The sequence below is a fragment of the Dendropsophus ebraccatus genome, chromosome 5, assembly GCF_027789765.1.
Source record: "Dendropsophus ebraccatus isolate aDenEbr1 chromosome 5, aDenEbr1.pat, whole genome shotgun sequence".
Classification (NCBI taxonomy): Eukaryota; Metazoa; Chordata; class Amphibia; order Anura; family Hylidae; genus Dendropsophus; species Dendropsophus ebraccatus.
Genome location: NC_091458.1, coordinates 4,754,940 through 4,778,903, shown reverse-complemented (window position 1 = coordinate 4,778,903; position 23,964 = coordinate 4,754,940). Strand labels below are relative to the sequence as shown.

General features: G+C 44.2%; 1 protein-coding gene across 1 annotated transcript in view; it reads right to left on the bottom strand.

Annotated features, from left to right (window-relative positions):
* The window catches only part of LOC138793356 (olfactory receptor 52K1-like), a 91,506-nt gene extending 68,104 nt beyond the window's left edge, over positions 1–23,402 (bottom strand). The window contains exon 1 of the mRNA XM_069971895.1: positions 23,364–23,402. The gene's annotated coding sequence lies outside the window, so the exon portion shown is untranslated. The remainder of the gene's footprint in view (positions 1–23,363) is intronic.
* Between the last annotated feature and the right edge of the window lie 562 nt (positions 23,403–23,964).

The following is a 23,964-nucleotide window of genomic DNA, read 5'->3' as shown; positions in this document are numbered from 1 at the left end:
TTTGATGGGTCAACATATCTGCTGAGGTGTTTGCACCAGCCATGATGTTATTAAGTGACCACACCTCTGGTATCTATACTAATTCTGGACTTACTCATTATAATACATACCTAATAAAAGGAATACAGAGATCTCTTGTAGTGAGCCGGGTGACTAGAATACTCCTGGATAAATCACTGCATAGTGCAGGTAGACTGGAGAATAATCCTGGACAGCTTTAGGCACACGCTCTGGCTACTTGTTACTTGGTGTTCAGACTTGACTTGGGGTACAGTGGGCTACTTGCAGGGAGGGGGCTTATCCAGACCCGTGGGTTCTCAGCTGCAGGGGCTCTAACCACTTTGAGGGAGTGATGATAAGACAGAACCAGCATCCACGGCTATAACCATCCGCCTCTTGCTGTGCATGGGCACCAGGTGACACAAATTCAGGAACACAGGCCCCACCTCTAGGTATAGCTAGCCGTTGGTGTGATCCCTTAAGAAACCAAGCATGTTGCATCCGGAGTTCTCAGTTTGACCTGCACTTATCTAACTGCTGACTCCTGTCTGTTATTAGAATGACCTTGACGAATAGAAACGATAACCACTCAGTATGGAAAAGTTTTCTCCCCTGTCTCTAGTAGCCTTACCAAGGTGATACTAGCCCAGCATGGCGACTGCTAGAACTCTTTTGGAAATACTAACTCACTTGCTGGAATCTCACTTCAACCCAGAGCATAGACACAAAATGCTACTAACCTAGATTCTTTCTAAATTGCAGTGGCACACCTGTTCTGGGACGCTGCTTTATTGTCTTCTAAGGCATGGCCCCCCGCAATTCTTGAAGGGCGGCCCTCAGGTCATTGAATTTCTGGGGTACAGAGTTAACAGCCTCTACAGCAGCCCACATATCACCCTCCACATATCATGGAGAAATAGCAGCGTACAAGCAATGTTGTAGTGAATTCTCCTGAAAGTGGTCACGCCCACTCCCTAAATATGTGAACCCCACCATTATACAGAAAAACGAAGATAGAACATAATTCGCTCTGGATCTGATGCCGCAGATTTCTGATAACTATTTAAACTGGTGAAACCATCAGCATGAAATGCGTCCAGTATTGTTCCTGAGCAGAGACCATATAGAGGTAGATCCAGCTGTACACAGGATCTGAAGACCTTACAAGTGATTATAGCGCAGTTACATCCAGTGACTCACAGGGGGCGTCTTCTCTGTATGAATTGCAAGTAATGTTTTTGCTAATCAAATTTGTTCGTTGTTTTTTTTCTTCTCCATCTGGCTCCGGCCATGACTGGTCTCGCAGAATCTGCCAAACATTTTAGACTTCTCATTCCAGCATCATCAAAAATTCAGTTTGCCAAATTTTCGGTGTAAAATTTGTGAACTTGCGAACTAAACCTTACAGGAAAAGTCCAGTCAAATCAAAATAAAATCAGGAAGAAAATAATAAACGTACCCATCCTCATGCTCCTGGCTACTGTTGACAGCCGCTAGTGACCTGCAGCTCTTCCAGCTGCAACATCACGCACCCAGCTGAGCGATAGCCCACTCGGCCAATCTAATATAAACCTTAGTACTAGGCCCCCGGCGTATTACACATCCCAGTATCAGGTTGCTAGCATATTACAGATCCCAGTATATTACACTCCCCAATATCAGATCCCCAGTATATTACACTCCCCAATATCAGGTCCCCAGTATATTACGTACCCCAGTATCAGGTCTCCAGCATGTTACACACCCCAGTATCAGGTTCCTAGCATATTACAGATCCCAGTATCAGGTCCCCAGCATATTACACACCCCAATATCAGGCCCCCAGCTTGTAATACACCCCAGTATAAGGTCTCCAGCATATTACACACCCCAGTATCAGGTCCCCAGTATATTACACACACCAGTATCAGGTCCCCAGTATATTACAGACCACAGTATCAGGCCCCAGTATATTACAGACCCCAGTTTCAGACCCCGAGCATATTACAGACCCCAGTTTCAGAACCCCAGCATATTACAGACCCCAGTAGCAGGTCCCCAGCATATTACACACTCCAGTATCATGTTCCTAGCATATTATAGACCCCCTAATCAGGCCCCCCAGCATATTCCACACCCCACTATCAGACCTCCAGCTTATTACCTACCCCACTATTAGGTCTTCAACATAATAAAGACCACAGTATCAGCCCCCCAGCTTATTACAGACACCAGTATCAGGTCTCCAGCATAATACAGACCACAGTATTAGGCCCCCAGTTTATTACAGACATCAATATTCCGGTCTCCATTATATTGTACACCCCAGCATCAGGTCCCCAGCATATTAAAAACCCCAGTATCAGATCACCAGCATATTACAGACCCCAGCATCAGACACCACTAAATTACACACCTCAGTATCAGACCCCCAGCATATTACACACCCCAGTATCACGTCCCCAGCATATTACAGAATCCAGTATCAGGTCCCCAGCATATTACACACCCCAGTATCAGATCACCAGCATATTAAACACCCCAGTATCAGATCACCAGCATATTGCAGACCCCAGTAAATTACACACCTCAGTATTACGGCCCCAGTATATTACACACCCCAGTATCAGGCCCCAGTAAATTACAGACCACAGTATCCGGCCCCAGTATATTACACACCCCAGTTTCAGACCCCCAGCATATTACAGACCCCAGTATCAGGTCCCAAGCATATTATAGACCCCAGTATCAGGTCCCCAGCATATTACAGACCTCAGTGTCAGATTCCAGTATATTACAGACCCCAGTATCAGGTCCCCAGCATATTACAAACCCCAGTATCAGCCCCCAGTATATTACATAGCCAGGTATCCAGTATATTACAGACCCCAGTATCAGGCTTCCAACGTATTACACACCCTAGTGTTAGGCCCGCCAGCATATTACACATACCTCCCAAGTGTCCTTCTTTTGGAGGGACAGTCCCTACTTTTGACCCACATCCCTCTGTCCCTCTTTGCCTCTTACATGTCCCTCTTTTTGACCTAGAAATTAGCTTTGCATTAACAACCTTTCTATGTTGTTCTAGAAAGTGTCTGGTTTCTTCCTGTATAATAGATGCAAACTTGTATATTATTCCATCATGTGGTGCAAGTTGTATCCTAATAATTGTTATATCTAGATGCATCATGTGACATTATGGCCCCTTTCACACATGCAGATCATAAGGCCTCATACATACATCTGTAGGAGTTATGGATCCATTTTGGGGACATGATCTGTGCTACAAAAAAAAAAACATTAGGCCATTATGGGTCTGTGTCAACTATCTGACATCGGGTCCCTGCAAATGGGGACAGTAACTGACACACATTGGTAATCCTGTCCGCAGTTGTGGGTCCGCAATTACATACAGGGTTACTGATGTGTGACTGGGACCTAAGAAGGCATTCACACATACAGAATATGCAGATATCAGTATAACTAAATGTATGCATCAATCTGCAGCAGATCCTGTGTGTGTGTGAATGCATCCTTTATTTAAAAAGTATAGAAATGTCTGTTAAATTTTCCTAGACTGAACCACAAGTGTCCAAAAAGTTGGGAGGTGTGATATTACAGACTATTCAGCATATTCCAGACCCTTAGCATATTACACACCCCAGTATATGGCCTCCAGCATATTACACACCGCAGTATCAGGTCCCCAGCATATTACACACAGCAGTATCAGGTCCCCAGCATATTACCCCCCCCCCCCCCCCCCCCCCCCCCGTATCTGGTCCCCAGCATATTACAAACCCCAGTATAAGACCTCCGGCATATTACACACCCCAGTATTAGGTCCCCAGTATATTACACACACCAGTATCAGGTCCCCAGCATATTACAAACCCCAGTATAAGGCCTCCAGCATATTACAAACCCCAGTATAAGACCTCCGGCATATTACACACCCCAGTATCAGGTCCCCAGCATATTACACACCCCAGTATCAGGTCCCCAGCATATTACACACCCCAGTATCAGGTCCCCAGCATATTACACACCGCAGTATCAGGTCCCCAGTATATTACACAACCCAGTATCAGGTCCCCAGCATATTACACACACCAGTATCAGGTCCCCAGCATATTACAAACCCCAGTATTAGACCTCCGGCATATTACACACCCCAGTATCAGGTCCCCAGCATATTACACACTCCAGTATAAGGCCTCCAGCATATTACAAACCCCAGTTTAAGACCTCAAGCATATTACACACCCCAGTATTAGGACAATAGCACACTAAACACCCCATTATCAGGTCCCCAGTATATTACACACCCCAGTATTAGGACAATAGCACACTAAACACCCCATTGTCAGGTCCCCAGTATATTACACACCTCACTATCAGGTCCCCAGTATATTACATACCCCAGTATTAGGTCCCCAGCATATTACACACCCCACTATAAGGCCTCCAGCATATTTCAAACCCCAGTATAAGACCTCCGCCATATTACACACCCCAGTATTAGGTCCCCAGTATATTACACACACCAGTATCAGGTCCCCAGCATATTACAAACCCCAGTATAAGACCTCCGGCATATTACACACCCCAGTATCAGGTCCCCAGCATATTACACACCCCAGTATCAGGTCCCCAGTATATTACACACCCCAGTATCAGCTCCCCAGCATATTACACACCCCAGTATAAGGCCTCAAGCATATTACAAACCCCAGTATAAGACCTCCAGCTTATTACACACCCCAGTATCAGGCCTCCAGCATATTACAAACCCCAGTATAAGACCTCAAGCATATTACACACCCCAGTATTAGGACAATAGCACACTAAACACCCCACTATCAGGTCCCCAGTATATTACACACCCCACTATCAGGTCCCCAGTATATTACATACCCCAGTATTAGGTCCCCAGCATATTACACACCCCAGTATAAGGCCTCCAGCATATTTCAAACCCCCAGTATAAGACCTCAAGCATATTACACACTCCAGTATTAGGACAATAGCACACTAAACACCCCACTATCAGGTCCCCAGTATATTACACACCCCACTATCAGGTCCCCAGTATATTACAAACCCCACTATCAGGTCCTCAGTATATTACACATCCCAGTATCAGGTCCCTAGCATATTATAGACCCCAGTATCAGGCCCACAGCCTGTTTACATACCCATATATCGAGCCCTCAGCATATTACATAACCCAGTATCAGGACCACCGCATATTACACATCCCAGTATCATGTCCCCAGAATATTATACACCCAAGTATAATGTCCCCAGCATATCATAGACCCCAGTATCATGCCCACAGCATATTACACACCCTAGTATCTGTAGTAAGCCCCCATCTGTACCCTCATATAGTGGATTACCCCTCCTCTGTGCCACCATATAGAAGATAGCACCCATCTTTTCCCTTAATATACTACTTAGACCTCCTATGTTTCACCTGACACCACATATAAGTATACAATATTTACAGCTGTATACCTGACACTACATATAAGTATATGTTATATAAAGCTGTATACCTGACACTACATATAAGTATACGCTATATACAGCTGTATACCTGACACTACATATAAGTATACAGTATATACAGCTGTATACCTGACACTACATATAAGTACACGCTATATACAGCTGTATACCTTACACTGCATATAACTATACTGTATATACAGCTGTAGGCTGGGTTCACACTATGTATATTTGAGGCTGTATTTGTGAGGCTGTATAGCAACCAAAACCAGGAGTGGATTGAAAACACAGAAAGGATCTGTTCACATAATGTTGTAATTGAGTGGATGGCCGCCATTTAATGGCAAATATTTGCTGTTATTTTAAAACAACGGCTGTGGTATTGAAATAATGGCCGTTATTTACTGTTATATGGCGGCCATCCACTCAATTTCAACATTGTGTGAACATATCCTTTCTGGGTTTTCAATCCACTCCTGGTTTTGGTTGCTATGAGGACCTGACATGAGGACCAAATACAGCCTCAAATATACATAGTGTGAACCCAGCCGTATACCTGACACTACATATAAGTATATGGTATATACAGCTGTATACCTGACACTACATTGTATAATACATAGTCTGTGTGAGCTATTCCTGTAGATTTGTGACGTATTCCCACGGTGTTAGATGAATCAGTAATTGTATTTCTGTATCCAGGATGGTGTGAGATGAACAGGAGGCTGCCGGTCACTGAGGGATCATCACTCTGTCCCTATGACAGCTCTTCTGGGACCTTCACATCATCCAATTATTCTAACAAGCTGGACAGGAGATAATGATGTCCTGAGCTGCGGCCTGGCTTCCCTGCCACCAATTACTCAATAATTGCCTCAGATCCATCACATAGACTGGGGACGGAGCGCAGGGGCCAGGCCGGGGACGGAGCGCAGAGACCAGACCGGGGACGGAGCGCAGAGACCAGACCGGGGACCCAACACTTAGTAAACAGTCACCGGCCCCGGGGCCCTTGAGGCGGCCACTTCATTAGGCTTATTGTTGTATTTGTAGGATAGAAAGGGTAAATGATTATGAGCAGGAGATGAGGCTCCTGAGGGACCACGTTCAGTGCTGGCTCCCTGAGCTGCTGAAGAGCAAGAATCAGTTTGAATCTATACAGTAATACAGTAATATATGGTGTGCAATCATCTGCAGAGCGGTGTCCTGACAGCAAGAGCAAATGTGCTGCACTAATAATAATCAGAATACAGTGTACAACAATCTGCAGAGCGGCGTCCTGACAGCAAGAGCAAATGTGCTGCACTAATAATAATAATTAGAATACAGTGTGCAATCATCTGCAGAGTGGCGTCCTGACAGCAAGAGCAAATGTGCTGCACTAATAATAATCAGAATACAGTGTGCAATCATCTGCAGAGCGGCGTCCTGACAGCAAGAGCAAATGTGCTGCACTAATAATAATAATTAGAATACAGTGTGCAACCATCTGCAGAGCGGCGTCCTGACAGCAAGAGCGAATGTGCTGCACTAATAATAAAAATAATAATCAGAATATAGTGTGCAACCATCTGCAGAGCGGCGTCCTGACAGCAAGAGCGAATGTGCTGCACTAATAATAATAAATAATAATAATAATCAGAATATAGTGTGTAACCATCTGCAGAGCGCCGTCCTGACAGCAAGAGCGAATGTGCTGCACTAATAATAAAAATAATAATCAGAATATAGTGTGCAACCATCTGCAGAGCGGCGTCCTGACAGCAAGAGCGAATGTGCTGCACTAATAATAAAAATAATAATCAGAATATAGTGTGCAACCATCTGCAGAGCGGCGTCCTGACAGCAAGAGCGAATGTGCTGCACTAATAATAATAAATAATAATAATAATCAGAATATAGTGTGTAACCATCTGCAGAGCGGTGTCCTAACAGCAGGAGCGAATGTGCTGCACTAATAATAATAATGATAATAATAATAATAATAATCAGAATATAGTGTGTAACCATCTGCAGAGCGGTGTCCTGACAGCAAGAGCAAATGTGCTGCACTAATAATAACAATTAGAATACAGTGTGCAATCATCTGCAGAGCGGCGTCCTGACAGCAAGAGCAAATGTGCTGCACTAATAATAATAAATAATAATAATAATAATAATAATCAGAATATAGTGTGTAACCATCTGCAGAGCGGCGTCCTGACAGCAAGAGCGAATGTGCTGCACTAATAATAATAATAATCAGAATATAGTGTGCAACCATCTGCAGAGCGGCGTCCTGACAGCAAGAGCGAATGTGCTGCACTAATAATAAAAATAATAATCAGAATATAGTGTGCAACCATCTGCAGAGCGGCGTCCTGACAGCAAGAGCGAATGTGCTGCACTAATAATAATAATAATAATTAGAATATAGTGTGCAACCATCTGCAGAGCGGCGTCCTGACAGCAAGAGCGAATGTGCTGCACTAATAATAATAAATAATAATAATAATCAGAATATAGTGTGTAACCATCTGCAGAGCGGTGTCCTAACAGCAGGAGCGAATGTGCTGCACTAATAATAATAATAATAATAATAATAATAATAATCAGAATATAGTGTGTAACCATCTGCAGAGCGGTGTCCTGACAGCAAGAGCGAATGTGCTGCACTAATAATAACAATTAGAATACAGTGTGCAATCATCTGCAGAGCGGCGTCCTGACAGCAAGAGCAAATGTGCTGCACTAATAATAATAAATAATAATAATAATAATAATAATAATCAGAATATAGTGTGTAACCATCTGCAGAGCGGCGTCCTGACAGCAAGAGCGAATGTGCTGCACTAATAATAATAATAATCAGAATATAGTGTGTAACCATCTGCAGAGCGGCGTCCTGACAGCAAGAGTGAATGTGCTGCACTAATAATAACACTGGCCAACAATTTTTCAAAAGTTGTTTGGTTCAGAAATAAAATTCTCCATTTCTTAATGATTTTTCTGTGCTGAATTCAAATATCACAAGGAAAAGTGTGAATTGTCTCTAGTTCCTCTGATATGGGAGAGTTCTCATGTTACTGTTTTGTGAATTGTATAGAATCCAGTATAATAGCCGACAGATTTATTACTTCTGCAGCATAAGGAAGCTCGGTTACTGTTCATAAACTACTGAACTCTGAAATCAGCTACAATTCACAGGCAGGTCTAAGAATTCTTATAAATTAATTCTGTTTATTGACCTCTGGGATGTCGCTCCTTATTCCATGGCTTCTCGGTGCATTTACACCTGTCTTTTCTATTCATACATGGGATTGTGTCTGATAACTGTCCAACAGTAATCTGCAAGCATTGATGGCTTCCATTGAGGCTAGGTTCACACTGCGTTTTTGCAATCCGTTTTTTGCAAAAAACGGATGAAAAAAATGGATGCAATTGTGTGCATCTGTTTTGATCCATTTTTCCATTAACTTCCATTGTAAAAAAAAAAACAGATCCGTTTTTTTTAACGGACACAAAAACGTAGCTGACACTACTTTTGTGTTTGTCAAAAAAATGGATCCGTTTTGATCCGTTTATTATTTTATAATGGAAGTCAATGGAAGAACGGATGCACACAAATGCATACGTTTTTTTCATCCGTGTTTTGCAAAAAAAAAAACGGATTTCAAAAACGCAGTGTGAACCTAGCCTTACCCTGTTACCTTTTTTTCCATATTGGTCATTCTAAGATGATGCAATATACCAGTTGATGATGCAATACTGATGATGCAAACTTTTCCCAGTATTGTATCACAGGCTGTGAGAAATATAGAAAGTGCGTCCATATCTTGAAAGTTGGAGCCAATTTCAAAATTTGAACATCATTTTCGATTTCAGCCCCCAAAATTAGTTAAGATCAACTGTTTTCATGACGGAACCTTTTTGGCCGTTGACCAGTGTAATCAGTATAATAATCAGAATACAGTGTGCAACCATCTGCAGAGCGGTGTCCTAACAGCCGGGGGGAATGTGCTGCACTAATAATAAAAATCAGAATATAGTGTGCAACCATCTGCAGAGCGGCGTCCTGACAGCAAGAGCGAATGTGCTGCACTTATAATAATCAGAATACAGTGTGCAACTATCTGCAGGGTGGCATCCTGACAGCAAGAGCGAATGTGCTGCACTAATAATAATAATAATAATAATAATAATAGTAATATAATACAGTGTGCAACCATCTGCAGGACGGCGTCCTGACAGCTGGGGGGAATATGCTGCAATAATAATAATAATAATAATAATAATAATAATATATTCATATGTAATTAGACTCTAGACAGTAACATAAATGTCTAAGTTCAGATATCAGTTATAGTAATCATCATCATCATCATCAGTAAGTTCTTCTCACATTGATCGGCATATTAATACAAAGAATGAAAATCACTATTAGGCCAAGTTCACACGCTGTATTTTTTGATTAAACAACAGTCGTTGTTGCAGGTTTGCAGTAACGGCCATTGTTTAATGTCAGCGGCCAATCACATTAACCATTATGGAATCCCGGCCGCAGTGTATACACATAGTACATATATACATACACCCTGTATACACCACAGCCGGGATTCCTTGCAGCCGCACAGAAAACTGACATGTCTATTTTGTGCGGCTGCTATTCAGTGAACGGATTGTGCAGGCAATGTAAAGCGTGGCTCCGGCTCCCGGCTGTACTTTACATTGTGTGCGAATGTTGAATAGATGTCCATCTGGCTGGTACTGCCCTAGGTACTACACCTGCAGAGTATATATAGCTGCTTCTATGTATATATATCTGGTGACCACCCCCCGTGTGGAGATGGTACGGCCGGTCACTTGCCAAATGGTGAGGTGTGACGCCAGTTCTATAGTGGTTGGCCGAGATACTGTATGTGCCCAGTGATGCTATGTCGTGACGCCAGTGCCGGTTGGGCACACAGGTATGGGGGCACACCTGCTTTTATTTTAATGGGCCGGATATACCTTGTTCCAGTGTGGACAGTGACCTCCCGGGTTGTTGCGGGGTCCCTTGGGTACTTATCACGGTGGCCTGGAGTGGAGTTGTGACCCATCCGGACTATTGGTACTGCCACCCACAGAAAGGGGAGATGACCCAAGGAGTGTGTGTGCTGTGTCAGTGCTCAGCGAGGAATCACAGAGTCTCTTTACCATAAATATAATCTTAACTACCCTGAAGATACTGGAGGTGGCAGCAGATCATACAGCTTTGCCTGGATACAATACTTTACATTTGATACTTTAGGATCCAGATTTGTACTGAGAGCAGAAGGAGTGGTACAGTCGTGCTGACTGAGCTGCATGCTCACAGGTATGAAAGAGGATCAGAGAAGCAGAGAGGAGGATGTCGAGAGAGTCTCAACCCAAGTAGTACTGTGCACTGCCAGAACTTCAGAGGTAGAAAGTACTTGAGAAGAGAGAGAATACTTGTGCCTGTGTTTTGACTCTTTAGTCTTCGCACCACCTTATGCCCACCAGTGTCGAGTGACCCGTCCTAGTGGATGACACAAGCCCCAGACCTTGTTACCTGGGATGAGTGGAATGCTGAGGGTTCCCTGCATACACCCGCGCTGCAAGATAGAGTGCATAGGCTTCTAGCAACTTTGCTCTATCTGGATCAGTTCCTTACTTTCTTACTTACTGCAACGTGTCTCTCCTTGTCCACGGCATGAGTTGAGATGATCCCTGACTTGTCCTCTAGGGAAGATTTAATACTGCATAGTGTTGAGTGAGTGTACTTGAGAAGAAACTGTAGGTAGCTGCATGTGCTCTGGTCTATGTCTAGACTGCACAACTCAGACTGGGCCCAACCGGACAGCTGTATATATATATATATATATATATATATATATATATATATATATATATATACATACAGGCTGGGTTCACACACAGTATATTTCAGTCAGTATTGTGGTCCTCATTTCAACCAAAACCAGGAGTGGATCGAATACACAGAAAGGCTCTGTTCACACAATGGTGAAATTGAGTGGGTGGCCGCCAAATAACAGTAAATAACGGCCATTATTTCAATATAACAGCCGTCGTTTTAAAATAACAGCAAATATTTGCCATTATATGGCGGCCATCCACTCAATTTCAACATTGTGTGAACAGATCCTTTCTGTGTTTTCAATCCACTCCTGGTTTTGGTTGCAATGAGAACCACAATACTGACTGTAATATACTGTGTGTGAACCCAGCCACAGGGCGGTAATACCAGCTGCTGCTGTCCTAGGCACTACACCTGCAGAGTATATATAGCTGCTTCTACATGTATATACATACAGGGCAGTATTACCAGCTGCTGCTGCCCTACGCACTACACCTGAAGACCCCCCCCATCTTAACTCACCAATTAGCACCGCTATACCAGACCTGACCAATACCGCCATACTGTGACTGGAAAACACCACCATACAAGACCAGACCAATACCGCCATACTATGACTGGATAACACCGCTATACCAGACCTGACCAATACCACTATACTGTGACTGCATAACACTGCCACACCAGACCTGACCAATACCGTCATACCGTGACTGGGTAACACCGCCACACCAGACCTGACCAATATCACCATACTGTGACTGGATAACACCGCCATACCAGACCTGACCAATACCGCCATACTGTGACTAGATAACACCGCCATACCAGACCTGACCAAAATCACCATACTTTGATTGGATAACACCGCCATACCAGACCTGAACAATACCACCATACTGTGACTGGATAACACCGCCACACCAGACCTAACCATACTGCCATACTGTGACTGGATAACACCGCCACACCAGACCTGAACAATACCGCCATACTGTGACTGGATAACACTGCCATACCAGACCTGACCAATACCGCCATACTGTGACTGGATAACACCACCATACCAGACCTGACCAATACCGTCATACTGTGACTGGGTAACACCGCCATACCAGACCTGAACAACACCGCCATACTGTGATTGGATAACACAGCCATACCAGACCTGACCAATACCGCCATACTATGACTGGATAACACCACCATACCTGACCTGATCAATACCACCATACTGTGACTGGATAACACTGCCATACCAGACTTGACCAATACCGCCATACTCTGACTGGATAACACCACTATACCAGACCAGACCAATACCACCATACTGTGACTGGATAACACTGTCATACCAGACCTGAACAATACTGCCATACTGTGACTGAATAACACCGCCACACCAGACCTGACCAATACAGCCATACGGTGACTGGATAACACCGCTATACCAGACCAGACCAATACCGCCATACTGTAACTGGATAACACCCCCACACCAGACCTGAACAATACCACCATACTGAAACTGGATAACACCGCCACAACAGACCTGACCAATACCGCCATACTGTGACTGGATAACACCGCCATACTGTGACTGGTTAACACTGCCATACCAGACCTGACTAATACCGCCATACTGTGACTGGGTAACACCGCCACACCAGATCTGACCAATACCGCCATACTGTGCTGGATAACACTGTCATACCAGACCTGACCAATACAGCCATACTGTGACTGGATAACACCGCCATACCAGACCTGACCAATACCACCATACTGTAACTGGATAACACCCCCACACCAGACCTGAACAATACCACCATACTGTGACTGGATAACACCGCCATACCAGACCTGAACAATACCACTATACTGTAACTGGATAACACCCCCACACCAGACCTGAACAATACCACCATACTGTGACTGGATAACACCGCCACAACAGACCTGACCAATACTGCCATACTGTGACTGGATAACACCGTCACACCAGACCTGACCAATACCGCCATACTGTGATTGGATAACACTACCATTCCAGACCAGACCAATACTGCCATACTGTGACTGGATAACACCGCCATACCAGACCTGACCAATACCGCTATACTGCAACTGGATAACACTGCCATACCAGACCTGCACAACACCGCCATACTATGACTAGATAACACTGCCGCACCAGACCTGACCAATACCGCCATGCTGTGACTGAATAACACCGCCAAACTAGACCTGACCAATACCACCATACTGTGACTGGATAACACCGCCACACCATACCTGACCAATCCCGCCAAACCCCTCCCCTCCCCTCAAAAAAACACCAGATTTACTGGCAAATCTGAATGAAAGGTGGGAGACAAAAGAAAAAAAAAGTTGTTTCCTTCCTCCTGCTCCCTGGTGCTGCCCCCCCTGCCAAGTGCTGTCCTAGGCACCAGACCACGGGTGGCTAGTGGTAAATACAGCCCTGCCTAAATATAAAATAACCAGAAGTCTCCTATATAGAATAATGTAACTGACCATTACTAGAGAATTGTTATTAACTTTGCAAAGAGTTCAATTTCTAAACTAATCAAATCTTATAAAATGTTCATATAAACCCGGTCCAAAATGTCGGCTGCACATAGTACATTACTGTCTAGGAGAGATCTGATTATAAAAAGAGCCGATAAAGGCGGTAATATAGTCCTGATGACCCGCGAATATTACATGTCTGAAGCTAATAGACAATTAAGCGATAGTAGGGTCTACACTAGACTTACAGAAGATCCTACAAATAAAATTCAGCGCAAACTTACATCTCTACTTACCTGTAATATAGAGAGAAATGTTATCTCTGAAAAAACAGCTAAACGGCTAAAATATGATTTTCCTATAAAGCCGATATGGCATTTTTTACCAAAAGTGCACAAAAATTTAAGCCAACCACCAGGCCGCCCTATCGTGGCAGGGATCGGATCTGCCTTGGAGCCCCTCTCAAAATTTGTTGATTGGGCTTTGAGACCATTACTATAAACTGCCCCTGCTCACATAAAGGATACCAATGAGTTTTTAAAAATTATCCAAGATCAGGAATGGCAAGTAGGGGATATACTATGCTCTATAGACGTAGAGAGTCTATTCACCAGGATCCCCCACGAAGCAGGTATCCAAGCTGTCAGGAGTGCCCTCGCCGTTACCGATAAATCTGATATGTACCGTGACTTCATATGTGATGCACTTGAACTTATCCTCAAGAACAATGCATTCACATTTGATAGTCGCTGGTATATTCAGAATACTGGTACGGCGATGGGCACTCCTGTATCTTGTACTTATGCTAATATTTTCCTAGCTTATTTTGAAAAAATGTACATCTATTCCACAACAAACCCATATGCCAAGTACATCAGATCATACCACAGATTTGTGGATGATGTGTTTGTTATATGGGGGGGATCAGAGAAAGAATTCAGTGAGTTTATACAGCATCTTAACGAATTTAACTCCATGAACATGTATTTTACTTATAAGGTGGGAGGTTTAACCCTGGAGTTTCTTGATGTTAAGGTATTGGTGGAGAATGACGTACTCACTACTGAAGGTTATCGTAAACCCACGGCCACCAATGCCTTACTTCACTATCAGAGTTTCCATCCCGATCATGTAAAAAGAGCGGTCCCATTTGGTCAATATATGCGTATACATACATAAAACAAGTTGATGATTTAGATAGGAGACTCAGACAAAGAGGATATCCTTGGAATGTTTTAAAAGATACCAGGAAAAAAGCGAATGACTCTAATGTGAATATGGCCGTAAAAAATAGTGAAAGAAGATTTAATTTTTCTTTTAAGCATTCAAATATGGATACTAAAATAAAAACGGCCATAAATAGACATTTTAATTGAGTCAGACCATGATTTAAGAGATATTGCCATCCGGAAGCCCCTCCTTTCTTACCGTAGGGGTAAAACATTAGCAGATAATCTTACAAGTAGTGCGGTGCAATCCGCATCCCCTAATTGGTTAAGGGGAGCTGCTCCAAATGGCAATCATAAATGTGGACACTGTAACTTTTGTTGCTATAATATGTGCTCTAAATTCATCCGCATAGGAGGGCATGAACATACAATAAAACAATTTATGACATGTAGAAGTACATACATTGTCAGGTGTTTATATGTAAGATTCAGAGAGCACCGTAGATCTATCCGAACAGGAATAGGATCGCCGAGGTTAATAGAACACATAAATAGCGCCCACAATGGTAATGCGGATGTCTTGCGCTTTGCAGGTCTGGAGCAGGTAGAGCCACCTAGAAGAGGGGGGAATCGTCAGCGAATGTTGCTGCAAAGAGAGGCTCGCTGGATTATCCAGACCGATGCACTTGGACTATTGGGTCTAAATGACCGTAACGAACTTAGGGTATATTCACACGGGCGGGCTCGCAGCGAGATTCTCGCTGCGAGCCCGGCAGGTCCTGCCAGTTCCCATAAACTACATACTTGCTGCGGTCTAAACGACCGCAGCGAGTATATAATTATACCGCGCTTAACCCCTTCTACTCCCGCCGGCTGTAAGCAGCATACATTACCTGTCCTTGCTGCACGGGTCCGGCGTCCTGCTCTCCCGTCCGGCCAATTAGTGTGTTGCCCAGCCGCAGCCACTGATTGGCCGGGCGGGAGAGCAGGACGCCGGACCCGTGCAGCAAGGACAGGTAATGTATGCTGCTTACAGCGGGGGAGCCGGCGGGAGTAGAAGGGGTTAAGCGCCGTATAATTACATACTCGCTGCGGTCGTTTAGACCGCAGCAAGTATGTAGTTTATGGGAACTGACAGGACCTGCCGAGCTCGCAGCGAGAATCTCGCTGCGAGCCCGCCCGTGTGAATATACCCTTAGTGTGTTTTTATAATTTACCATTTGCATTCAGTTAATATGCTTTTATATTGTAAATCTTTTTAATGGTGTTTTGTCACTTTAAATGGTTACAACATTCTGGCAGTAACGCCTTACGTCTTAGACTATATAATGAGCACGTAAGAGCGTTATGACGTACCACTAAGCCTGTTGATGCGTATGACCGCGAAACGGCCGTCGCTTTAAGTGGAGTGCACCTGTATCTGCCATGTAACCTTTTTTGAGCACATGTGGTTACATTGTATGCTGTTCAGCGATTAATAAAGATTCCTATGAATTTCAAGTGAGTGCCGCAACGTCATAATTCTCTACCTGCTGTGTACATTACTGTATATCACAGCAAAAATGCAGTAGTAAGGGGTTACCAGTAATCGATAGGCTGCAAGGCACCATATTCACCCTCACCCTGAGACGTCACATTTTCTCCTTCACTATTTAGATTGGAGTAAATCATCTCTGTACAGTGAACTGAACGCATACATTTACATTAGATAGAGAGAGATAGAGGCAGAGAGAGGCAGGGTTAGACATGGTTATAAAAGGTTGATTAAGTATCAGGGACAGACAGAAGATAGTAAGGGGTAGTAGTGTTAGCTTTGTAGCTGTTAAATGGTTCCTGTCCTGTCACTTTGTATGTCAGTACACTCTGTCCACAGCTCTCCTGGGTGAAGTCCACAGCTCTTTTGTGTGAAGTTAACCCTGGTAATAAGGAGAGAGTATGTTGAAGCAATAATAAAGTGTTGTTACAGTACGTTTCCTATAATTCTCCTAAGATCTGCCACAAAGGTTGCAGGGGGCTTCACCAAGGTGTTGGTGATACTGTAGATGTAGCTTGTAGTTTCCCCCAGGGCCAGCTCCCTAATACTAATATGTGTTGTCCCACCACAGGTGTTTCTAGTATGGGCACCTGTCGTAAAAGTCCTGTACTATAGAGTATAGTGGTAATGTAGTTGCATTCTATATGTTTACCACAAAATGTCACCATGTATTACTTTTATATATATTGCACGGCTGTAGTCATTCAAGGGTTACTGTTATATTTTGTGATTCTGTGCACCAATGAGAGAGACTCTTTCTTCCCTACCTATCCCTATTCTCCTTTCTTCTGTACACTCTCTTCTTCACCACTCACAGAGATTGTTACACACACCCTGTAGGAAGTAGTCACATAGGGGGGGAGGAAGTGTAGGACCACACTTAGTTCTTTTCTGATTCTCTAAGGAGTAGCACACACAGATCAGGCATCACTGCTGAAAGCCAGGAGCCTGGTTCTGCTAGGTTCCCTGTCCGGGACAGACCAGCTGTTGTTGTGGACACATATGGAGAACACAGAGACTTTCTTTTCTAAAGCTACGCTTATATTCACAATGCAGTGCTAAACACTTAAGGAACACAAGTTAGAACACCCCAACCCGTGAACATCTCTAAAGGTGCAGGGTGGTAGACAGGTCCTAGACAGAGGAACTGACCCGGATAGAGCAAAGCCATAGCCAAGGCCTATGTACTCTATCTCGCATCGCAGATGACACCAGGACATGCTCGGACAGATTGCTCAACTCAGATAACCAAGACTGGGGCTTTTGTCACCCTCGTAGGATGGGTACCCCGACAATGGAGCGCAGAAGTGGTTTAGCAACAAAGGTTGAAACACGGGCACAAGTATTCTTCTTCTACTCAAGTATCTTCAAGTATCTCTTTTTCCAGAGCACATTACTAAATTGGGTTGGGGCTCTCCTGACAAACTCCTCTCTACTTTTCTGAACTCTCTACTTCACCCACTCAATATCTCTCAGAGAACGCAAGTCTGTATCCTAAAAGTCACTGGTTATCCTGTACTACAAGAGACTTGTTAATAAAGATCAGTTTATTTATTATACTGGGATAATTGCACCAGCACCTATACACACAGGCTACACCGTCCTTGGGTCATCTTCCCCTATCTGTGGGTGGCAGTACCAACAGTCCGGGTGGGTCATCTCTCCACTCCAGACCACCGTGATAGGAGCCCAAAGGACCCATCACAGCCCGGCAGGTCACCGACCACTGGGGACCAATATAGCCAGCCACACACTAAAGCAGGTATACCATCACACCTGTTTTCTGAACTATCACTGGAGTCACAACAGAACTATAACCGGCTGAGCTATATTCCACTGACCAACCACCATAGAAGTGGCGTCACCCGGAACAACTTAGTAGTTGACCAGTCGCAGCAGCACCACAAATACACCTACATCCCTTTAAAGATTGTGTGATTGTGGGTGGCCACCTATCACTTATACTCCATAACAAGTGCTTAGTGGTACCAACACCTGCAACCCCCGTTCACCACACCATCCTGGAATCAGTAGGTTTGCCTGGTTACAGAGAGGGTGGAAAGAGGGGGGATTCTGAGAGACCTAGGCCTAAATGTTCGGTCGGAGGGTTGGAGGTAGACCATAGTAGGGGCTCCTGGTTCCAATGGAGGGGGGTTACATGTGGCTCTATACCTGAAGGACAAGGTGTGATAAAAGGGGATGGTCACTAGACAAGCCTGGTGCTGTGTGAAGTAACACAGACCAGAATGGCTCCTATCTGGAAGGAGTGAATTCGCCAACTAGTTTTAAAGTAACCGCTAAACCTCGGTGCCTGGGTGGGCATTATGGCATGGCCATTGGACATGGAAGAGATGCCTTATCAGTAGTGATGAGCGAGCATGCTGGTCCGAGCTTGGTACTCGTTCGAGTGTTAGGGTACTCGATGGTACTCGAGAAAATACTCAAGAAAATCTCATCATCCGTTTCCTGTAAGTTTGGGCGCTATTTCTCAGCCAATAAACATGCAGGAGACTCTTTGGTACATCCTGCGATCATGTGGGACCCATATATGTCGATAGCAGCGATTGGTTGGCCAGATCAGATGACCCTGCCGTATACAAATGTCGGCCGGCAAGGCTCGGCTCACATGCATGCTGGAAGAGATTAGGTGTAGATATGTAGTCAACCGACTACAGGACCAAAGACCAAATCCACACCAGAATACGAAGAGCGCTGGAGTATACGCAATTTGCACACACCGGTGCAACCAGAAGTATCCAAAAGTAGATGGCGTAGTAAATCAATGTTCCTTTATTGCAACGCGTTTCGGCCCTATATTATCTAACATGGGCCTTTATCAAGCATACAAAGTAGACACTGCATAAGGTATATATAGGCACAATTTGATGACATCATGACATCATGTGGGCATTCCGGGTCAGTGACCTCAGGAAGTCCAAAGACAAAGTAAACAAACAAAAGCACATGGTCGGCAAACATAAATAAATAAATATACCCATGTGGCCCAAATGAACAGATATAAATATATGCTAAAAATATATATAAAAGATATGTATAAATAAATAAATAAATATAAATAAATATATATATATAAACCCGTAAACAAAGAAGAAGAAGCATCAGTCCATGAGTCCATAAAATTCCCAAAGCATACCGCTGTAAATTCATGATAAAAATACGCACAGTGTCGTTCCCACCGTCGGTGGTGATGTCCCCCAGTACAGCTGCGGAGTACACCCTTACATGCTGCATTTAGAGTTGTGCCTAATATTCGCACAACCTACCCAGGTGAGTGAATCCCTGTTAGATCTTTTGTCCATCCACCTGGTCATTCTTCACTACACGAGGAAGCGCCCCCTGTCTCCCTTCTTTTCATTTCAGGAAGAGATTAGGGACAGAGCTGCTGCTGGTCAGGGAGAGCGTTAGGGAGGGAATTAGCGTTCCAGTAGGCAGGGATACTAGCGAAACAACCAAACAGCCCTTGTTTATAAATAGTATTGCGATGGCCAAGCCCCTAGGGGCCTCTCCGCTGATAGGTGTAGTTACTGGCAGGAGCCGGAGCAGCTGCTGAGCAGAGGTTTATCACGGTTTTGGCACGAGGGTAACACAGCTGAGAACCGGGCTCCAGACCATGCAGAGGCTGGGCATGCGATTCCTCGTTGTCCTTAGTCAGGGCACCAATTATCACACCAATGCCAAGATTCAGAAACAACGGTAGTTGTATATTTATTGTAACGGTGGTAACTAGTAGCAAAAGTCTCTCCGGATGCAACCGGGTATAAGGCAGACTTGGATAAGGCAGAGTAATGGGTGATGCTGCAATAGGCTGTGATGATAGCGTACTGAATGATGGGAGTAGTAGTGATACTGAGGATAAGATGCTGGGCGGAATGGAACTGAGATGAATACTTGCTGTTGATGATCAGAGAAGAGGATGAGAGGAATGACTGAAGAACGGCACCCAGATCTTGAGAATAGATGAGAATCTTGAGGACTTGAGAATAGAACACAGCCAGGAACACTTCTTGTGGAACTGGAGCAGCAGAGCACATGTCTATTTCCTGACAGGGGAGAGAGGACACACAGAACCTGTCCCCCTGATGGTGGAGGACATGGTATCCTCAGCCAAAGCTCGATGGCCATTGGAGTTACCATGGAAGCAGGGGCAGTCACGTGACATCCAGCCATTGCATCATCACACCATTAGGCATATACAGTGAAATATACATGAGAAGTACTATACTTGAACACTGGGGGGCGACATAATACCTTTAGGCACTGATACCTGAATATGCATACAAGAAAAGAATGGAATAGCAGACCTGAACACTGAGAGGGGTGACACAATACACACAGTTTGCAGTGGACCATAGCTTTCCAGAACAGGACTGGTCATAATAAAAGTGTGAGGATAAGAGGACCTGTTCCGGGACACTACAGTATTACTACAGACTGCTGGCTGGGACTTGCAGTGCAGCTACCACAATTTTAGCAGCACACTGTGGTGATCGGCTGCTGACAGAAAGTGGACATTAGGTGTTGCACACAGACCCCTAAGAAGTGCTCAGTACTATTTTATTGGGCCCTCTACTATATTTCCTGATTTCTGTATTTCTTACACAAGCCATATCTAAGTTCACTACTGCTTCCACAGTGTAAAGGGGGTGTCACAGAGTGTGTATAGGTGCAGCCACCAACAGATTGTATCTCACAGCCTCACAAAAACTTGTGGGACCTGACCACCAGTATATTTTCTTATTTTTGTATTTCTTACTGAGGGCATATCCAAGCTCACTGCTAATTGCCCTGTGTAAGAGGTGGCATACACTATATACCTGCACTTACACACAGACTCTATACGACTGCCTCCAAAAGTAGTCTGAGTAAAAGCTGTGATCTGTAGTGCAGCTTTCTCAGTCTTGACTGTGCAGTGTCCATAAAATGGTGACCCCCAGGGGTAAGGGTCAAGGACGAGGGCGTGGGGTTCCAAGCGATGCAGTGGGCAGAGGCTGTGATTCAGGGCAGGGTGACACAGCAGCACCTGTTGAGGACAGTGGCGTAGCTACAGTGAAGGCAGGGAAGGCGACTGCTATGGGGCCCCTGCATGAAGGGGGCCCGAGGAAGCCTGCCCTGCCTTCATGGTAGGTATCCCGCTCCCCCAGGGGTCCAGAGAGGAAGAGGGACCCCCACTGCACTGTTCAGCCCCCTCACTGTAGTGCCGGGTGAGCGGGCTGAACAGAGGAGCAGGACCTGCCAGACGGCACAGGAGAGGGATAAAGGACCTTTGGGTCACATGACCCAAAGGTCCTCAATACCTATGTGAAGATCAGCCCGGACTACAGGAGGAGGAGGGGGGAAGCCTGGGAGCTGTAAGTGCTGTGTATGTGTGTCAGTGAGTGTATATATATATGTGTCTGTGGGTATGTGTATATGTCAGTATGTGTATATATGTATCTGTGTATATATTTATATGTCAGTATGTGTATGTATCTGTGGCTATATGTGTGTGTGTATGGCTGCAATGTCTGTAGCACTGGTGTATATGTGTGTTTGTGTATGTCAGCAATGTCTGTAGCACTGGTGTATATGTGTGTGTTTGTGTATGTCAGCAATGTCTGTAACATTGGTGTATATGTGTGTGTTTGTGTATGTCAGCAATTTCTGTAGCACTGGTGTATATGTGTGTGTTTGTGTATGTCAGCAATGTCTGTAGCACTGGTGTATATGTGTGTGTGTGTGTGTGTGTGTATGTCAGCAATGTCTGTAGCACTGGTGTATATGTGTGTGTTTGTGTATGTCAGCAATGTCTGTAGCACTGGTGTATATGTGTGTGTTTGCTCCCAAAGATGTTCTGCAGCAGCTTCTATTAATGCTGGGCTCTAATAAAAGAACTCACCATTAATATCTGCTGCATTTTCTTTTATTTCTGTTTGAGTATTTCTTATTACACTGAGATGATTTCCCTGTGTACAGTCTACTCATGGTGTATACATCAGCACTAGTGTAATCACATTACAGCGTATATATGTGTGTATGTCAGTGGCGTATCTGTATATATGTTAATGGTGCCTCTGTGTGTGTATATATATGTGTGTATGTCAGTGGCGTATCTGTATATATGTTAATGGTGCCTCTGTGTGTATATATGCGTCATTGTCTGTGTTTGGCGGGGGGGGGGGGGGGGGGGGGCGTACAGGATTTATGGGGCCCCATACAGTTTTTTGCTATGGGGCCCCATGAATCCTAGCTACGCCCCTGGTTGAGGAGGGAGCAGTGGCACACCGCAGACATTCACTCCCTAGCTTCTTCTCGCAACTTACGGGGTCTCAGGCAGAACATCTTTGGGAGCAAACCTGTCAATCACTTGAGACACAACTGACAAACACAAATACATCAGTAGGAAACAAGGTCCTTATAAGACTATAGGGCCCACAAACGATCCTTCAAACAGCATAGCGCAGGTATCAGAGTCAGCAGGTTAGTAAGCCATAAAATACTGGCCAGATGGGAATACCAAAGTGAGTTTATTAAAAAAGCGACGCGTTTCGGCACACTGGTCTATCAGTGCCTTTCTCAAGCTCAACAGAGAGTAAAATACAAAGCAATACATATACGCCTATGGTACAACAGGTCCCAGCATGGCACTTCCGGTATCGCCGATTACAAAACCATGTTAATCGCAAGCCACCCAGTCACATCACAACATGTAATATGTATACTGCCGGTACCACTATTAAACAAACTACAATCAAAATCCAAACAGGAAATATCATATACTTACTGTTCTACGACTGTCCATGTCTCTCACGTACCGAGTCCAATATGGCTGCGGCGGAAATGACATAGGACGTAGTGAACAGTATCCTCTAGTGACGTAAATGGCGTAAGACTACGCCAACTGCTTAGAAGTAATAGCCGATACGCCCCACTAGATGGCAACCTATCCGAATTCGAATCTCATTCCTTCTGTGTGTGAAATCACACACAGGGGAATGACAATTCATAGAAAAACTATATATTAATAAACATCAATAAATAAATAAATATATAAATAAATAGATAATTAGGTGATATCCTCTCTGCACTCTTAGAATCTAAAAATATCATATACAATATAAAATATATAAATATGTAAAAATCCCTATCTGCACAATGAAGTATAATTATATATGCTCTATAACCTCATTAAGACCATCAGGGTATAGTGATTGGATCCTATATATCCAGTATGTTTCCCGTTTATTAAGCACTGTCACTCTATTATGTGTATTTACTGGGATTTGTTCAATGGGAGTGATGGATATTTTGTTAAAATCTTTATTGTGTGAGCATGTAAGATGTCGTGACCCGCTATGTTTAAGAAATCCTTTAGTGGTATTATG